We start from the raw sequence: 7,066 nt of genomic DNA on the forward strand, positions 1-7,066 counted from the left end.
GTGGTTTTATGTGTGATTTCATGATTTGATCATATTTTTCTATTTTGTACTTGTTGGAATTATGAACTATACAGGTGATAGTGGGTGTCATTTATAATTCTTACTTCTATTACCTCGCCAATGTTAGTTAGGATACTTATTGAGTACATGGGATATGTTGTACTCATACTATACTTCTGCACCTTGCATGCAGATCTTGGAGCTGAGATGTTGTGGGTGACAGAGCTGGCACTGAAGACGTACTTGCGTTCCAGATATGGCTAGCACTTGTACTTGGTAGCTTTAGATTTGAATTCTGTTTATGATCATTCCAAACAGATGTTATATTAATTTCATATCAGTTTTATAAATCTAAGTCTTAGTGGCTCATGACTTGCACTACCAGTCTTGGGGATATTGTATGAAAATTTAGTTATATCATTTGTTGACCACTTTTATTTCATTAGAATTATGTTGACTGTTATTTGACTTATCCAACGGGTTGGGTTAGGTGCCATTAGGACTGTTTGGATTTTGGGTCGTGATGTGCATTGTGCGTGCTTATTTCTGTTACATATGTGTATGGTGAGTATGAGGATTATGCTCGATGGGTATTCCCATGAGGATGTTATGTTGGATCGGGCTGCGTGCTGCAACATTATGATGTTGGATCGGGTTGCATGCTGCAACGGTCTTATATTGGATATGATTCCTTGTGCCTATTTTGTGTGTTTTGTTTCTCTTTGGTGAGATGGGTTCATAGTTTATGCTTTTGTTGTATATCTGGTAAACATGTGGATAGTTCTCTTTCCATCATTTGTCGTATTTGAGCTGTTGCTTGTTTGGCACACGAATCGCATTGTATAAGGTTCTAGATGGTATTTATGTGGCATGTCGGTAAGAATTTATACAATCGGAATTGTATAAGATATGTTTGGAAGAAGACTGACATTCGCCAGTTCAGAATTTGGTAATAAATCTTACCGGGCGAGAGAACTACATGACTTGTGGTTTTGATTGGTGGTAATGAGTTTCTACACGTTTCTTTCATCATTATAGTGTTGAGAAGGTTTGGCACAAGGTTTTATGTGATATGAGGTATGTTACCGCTACTAGGTTTGGTAATGGGCAGTTATTGCAGGCAGAAGATACAGTCATGGGCATATTAGTTATGGGGCCCATGGCATGGTTATGTCTTGGGAGTAAATTTATGACATGATGCAGCTTGTGGGGATTGATATAGTGTATACAAACAAGAATTGAAGTTATAGGGAATTTCAGGTGTTGAAATTTGGTTCTAAGGCTTATGGGCTTAGGTCGAAGGAAGAATCTTCAGTTAGGATCGTGTTAATGGACTTATATGGATTAAGGTGGTATGGTATCCCTCATGGGTATGTGCATTATGAGTTGATGCAGTTATTTGGCGGCTTTGAGATGAATCTTGGCACGTTCGAGGACGGACGTATATTTAAATAAGGGAGAATGTAATTACCCAACCGGTCATTTTGAGCTTTAACATTTCTGTTTGCTAGTTTTCAACCTAGAGTAGCTTTAGATGGTATATTATGACTTGCGTGTATGGTTGGTTTTGATGTTCGAGATTAATTTGGAAGAGTGATTCTCAATTTAGAAGCTTTAAGTTGGAAGAGCTGACCAAGTTTGATGTTTTGTGTAAATAACCTTAGATCAAATCTTTAATGGTTCCGAAAGGTCCGAATGGTGATTTTGGAATTTGGACATTTGTCCGAATTTCATTTTTCAGGTTCCTAGATGATTGTTTTAGTGTAATTGCCGAAAGTTGGCATTTTGAAGATTTTAGAATTGACTAAGTTTGACTTGGAGTGGACTTTGGTGATATAATCACATTTGGTATTCCGAGCAATGGAATAGGTTTATGTTGTCATATTGGACTTGTGTCTGAAATTTGGTTCCATTCCGAGTTGTCTAAGTATGATTCATCTTGTTCGGTGTTAGTTGAAAAAAAGTTGGAAGTTTGGAGAGTTGATTAGTTTGGTTAGGCGTGTTATTCTTGGTTGTGATGTTATTTTATGTGTTTTGAGACCTTAGGTAGGTCCGAGTTATGTTTATGTACTTGGATGAGTGATTAGACGGGGTCCTGGTTGGCTCGAGTATGTTTCGGACCACCCGGAGCATGTTTGGAATTCACTGATGTGCTGGTATTTGGTGTTCATCGCGTTTGTTAGAGGTGTGTCGAGTTTGTGATGAAGGAGTTGGGCTGGATATCATTTGTACTTCGTTTTCATGCTGGGTGAGATGGCGTTCGCGAAGGCTTGTGGTAGTTGAGCTTTGTATTTACGCTTAGGGAGTCGCGTTCGCGAAGAAGGAGCTGGGAGCTGGAGGTTTGACCTTCACGTTCGCGAAGGAAGGGTCACATTCGAGTAAGGATATGCATGTAAGGCATCGCGTTTGCGGGTGGAGTTATGTGATCACGAAGAGGAACTTTTGGCAAAAGTAGATTTGTGCTTTGCAAACGCGAGGCACGTGCCGTATTTGCTAAGGGTAGTACCTGGGTAGACTTATCAGTCAGAACATCGGGGTTTAGACCATTTTATCTCATTTAAAAGGCGATTTGAGGTGTTTCTTAAAGATCGTTTTTGTCATCTATCACAAGGTAAGTTATTCCAACTTACTGCAAGCTAAATACATGAATTTTATATGGTAACATGAAAATTGGTAGAAATTGTTGGAAATTATGGGATTTTAGTAGAAACCTAAAATTTGTTAAAAAGATAATTTGACCACAAAATTGGACATGGATTAGAGAACAAATTATATTTTTGAGTTCATGGTGCTATGGGTAATGTCTATGTTTGAGAATTTTTGGAGTTCAAGTGCGTGAGCTCGGAATTAACTTTTGTTGACTTTTCTTACGGGGTTGGGAGTTGTTTCTAATTGATAAATTATGGGTTCTTCAGTATGTTTTGATTGGTTTTCACATTCTTTGGCTAGTTTCGAGTTGTTTGGCATTGGTTTGAGGTGTTAGAGTGGCATAGGAGCCGGCATCAGATTTTGAAGCGAGGTAAGTCTCTTGCTTTATCTTGTAAGAGGGAACTTTTCACCGTAGGTGTTCTATCTACTATATGTGATGTGTTATGGATCAATGTACATTCAAGTTGATGGGAGTGGCACGCTACTTGATTAGCCATGGAAATTATACTTTCTTACGGATTTACTCTCGTGTGATACTTATTTTTTCGAAACTTTCATGATTACTTAATTCATACGTATACTTGCGAGTTGGGCTAGTAACGCGTCGAGAGTTTCAATATATTATTATGGGATCGGGCCGATTGTCTCAACACTACTCTTATGAGATCAGACTGTTTGCCTCAGCAAGATTATGTGAAATATTTCGATAGGGAGTTAATGCGATTCATTAACAAGACAAAACTATTCGCGCCAAAATGTCACGCGATAGCGATGCGAAACAGAGCTCCTTATTTGTGATCCTGAGACTCTTTTCCGCGACCACGAAGCACATCTGAGCACCAGCAAACCATCAACATCAAAACACATGAAAATGGTCAGAAACCATCCCGAAACTCCGGGACCTCAACCAATCTTCCTAACAAGTCCATATATACTCTATACAAACTTGTTCAATGGCTTGGAACATGAATAACAATATTAAAACCAAGAATCAAAGATCAAACCAAATGATTAAACTTTCTTAACTTTCAAACATCCAACTTTTGCCACACGAGTACGAATCAGCCCCGAGCCCCTTCGGTCCACTCCAAACCGTATGAATAAGTCTAAATACCTTATATGAACCTTTCCAAATACTCAAAACACAAAACAAAGCTCATTAATCCAAGAGTCCAACAAGAGTCAAACTTTCCAAATCCTTAAGTTCTCAAATTTTCAACTTTCAACATAAAGCGCCAAATCACTCCATGTCTATCGGAGACCTGATCCAAACATACGTCCAAGTCAAAAATCATTATACAAACTTATCGAAACTTCAAATTTCGATTACGACTTTTCCCAAAATGTTGACTTTGGCCAATCCTTTAAATTCAAAGCTTTTAAATGGGAACTAAGTGTTCCAATTCAATTCTAACCCTTCCAATAACCAAATCACTCATACCCGAAAGAAATAAAACATTAATATAAACATATAAGAAGGATCAAATCCAGAAATGGGGTTATTGAAACCAAAATAACCAGTTGGTCATTACAACCATCTCGCTATTTTATTATTTTTGGGATGCTAACTTGTTTTGTCTATGATGGGCACTGGGTCCAATTTTGTTGTTATTCAGCAACTGAATTTTAGTTTGCCCAATTATGCCAAAATATTATGCCACTAATTGGGCCGGAATATATGGCGGAAATTCAAAAGTCGAAGAATGCTTCTTGAATTAAAATTTGCAAAAATGGCCACCAGAAACCATTTTGCAAATTTGGCCTATTTTTATTTATGGTCATAGATTTTTTCTTAGTCATAATTGCATATACATCCACACAAAAATAGCCACTACCGTAAATTGAATAAAATATAGCCATATTTGTAAAGATAATATTATAGCTATCACAACCCAAAATCTCACCAAAGGTCGTGATGGCACCTAATCTCCAAGACCAAGTAAGCCAACATGAAATAATGATTCAAAACATCTAAACAAGATATAATATGACAAAATAACATAAACAACGAAATAAAACTCCAACAATAGCTAATATAGAGATATCAAAACATCAAATTCCCAAAACTAGGTAGTATAGAGTCATGAGCTCTAAAATTGAATACAAGAAGATGTCTGAATAGTATAATATTATCTGAATGTATAAATAAAATATGAAGACAAGGGAAGGGGACTCCGAGGGTCGCAATGATCTTGCAACACTACCTTGAATCCTCTCTATCTACAACAATGCTCACTCCTAAGATCTGTTGCTGCCAATACCTGAATCTGCATAAACAAATATAGAGAAGCATAATATGAGTATGGGATAACGTGTACTTAGTAAGTATCAAGAATAACCTCGGTAATATAGTGACGAGGTTCAAGTCATGTGATACTCACTAATCAAAGAACATGTATAGTTATAATACTTACAGTAAGAATATAACAAGATGCAATATCCTTAATTGTCAAATCAAGAGACATCAACTCAGCAAGGATAATTCAATCTTGACTAATGACTTATTAACAAATAACAGAGGCATAGTGTCATGTCCCGAACTTGGGCCCGGACGTAATATGACACTCAGTGTCTGGCTATATATGACCGAGCGAGCCAACTGGCTGGCTGAATAAACATGTGATATCATAACATACTGAGTGAGGAAGATAAGCTAACACATGCTGATATACTGAAAGTCTAAATGATATAAATAAAGGTGCGAAAACACTAATAAAGTCTGAAAAATATCTGTAGCTAACATTGCTTAACATGAAAAGCCTGCGACTCTGGCTAACTATTACTCTTAGTGTATGAAACCTCTAATGAAGTACTGAGAACACTGATTGTCTATAAATACTTAAAGACTATAACGTAATGCTAATGACCCGAAAGAACTGGGGCTCACAAAATAGCCGGTACGAGGATATTAGCACTTTGAATCGTTAACCGGTAAATCGTTACCTGCATCATGAGATGCAGGCCCCGGGCAAAAGGGATATCAGTGCATTTGAATTGCACTAGTATATAAAGCAACTGAAAGAAAGAACTATAAATGCTGAAACTGAAACTGAATTCATACCTAATAACTGAAGTGATAACTAATATATGATAACTGAAATGATAACTGCTAAAACTGACACTGAAATGATAACTGATAACTTATAACTTATAACTGATAACTGAAATAATAACTGATAACTGAACTGAACAAAGGAAGTAAGGTTATGAATACTCCCTCTTCTGAATGATGAACCACCTGTTTATCTAAATAAACTATGGCCTCGAGCACAATATATATGTGCACAAGCTACGGCCTCAGGACCAAGTATACGTATACATAATACTACCTCATGCCCAGAAATGCATAAAGCATAAACTATGGCCTTAGGCCGAAATATGCATAAAGCATAAATTACGGCCTTTGGCCCAAACATACATAAAGCATAAACTACGACCTTAGGCCCAAATACAGGTGTTCAACATTCAGGGATTTAGAATCAAGAATTGAGAATCATACTGCAATACATGATACTGAAATACGGAACCATACTGAGTTATATGATACTAGAATGTTGAACAGAACCAGATTAAGACATGTATTCATGAACTAATTATGAAAACTGAAACTACAATTGTTTATGACATGCTGAGTAATCTAGACTGAGACTCATGGGCATCAAACCCAAGTCTATATTGATTACACATTGAGCTCACAACGTTTAGAATGAAAGTGATGAACGAGTTACGAAGCTAGAGAATAGAAGTTCTGCAATTATTTAGGGAACTAGGCTTAACTATATTTCTGAGGAAATTAGTAACGTCGTAAAAGAAACGTAGTGTAGAGAAAATCAATAATATTCCCAAACATTGAGAATTAGCCTCACATACCTTAACTTCCTTCTCTTGAGCGTAATACAACATTCGCCAACCCGTTAAACTTTAATCTATATCAATACAAGTCAAAGGGATCCTTATTAGCAATAATATTCATGTTTTGGTCACTTAGGCATTTTATCAAACACCTTATGGGAGTAAAGCCTCATAGCCCTCATTAATGGTGTTTCTACACCCAACAACCCATTCTCTTTCTCTTAGATAAATTCTAAAATCTCAAATTTCTTATAATCAATATCATTCTTCTTCACCCATAAGATAAACAACATGCTTAACCAATAATCAACAATGAATACCCCAAACCTATAATCGTTCATGCTTTTCTATCAAACCCATCAACTCATATCTCATGAACGTAGAGTCTATAATAATCAATCCAATGCTATAGTCAATTAGCGGATGACGATATTACCTTTTGACATTCAATCATCTTGAATTCGAGTTCTAGGGTTTCTTCTCTTAACAATGATATCTCTATTGAATATCTAATGATTTGAATGGTTTAGCCATGTTATAAGGTATTGGAGAATTGAAATAACTT

The sequence above is a fragment of the Nicotiana tabacum genome, chromosome 21 (genome assembly GCF_000715075.1).
Source record: "Nicotiana tabacum cultivar K326 chromosome 21, ASM71507v2, whole genome shotgun sequence".
Lineage (NCBI taxonomy): Eukaryota > Viridiplantae > Streptophyta > Magnoliopsida > Solanales > Solanaceae > Nicotiana > Nicotiana tabacum.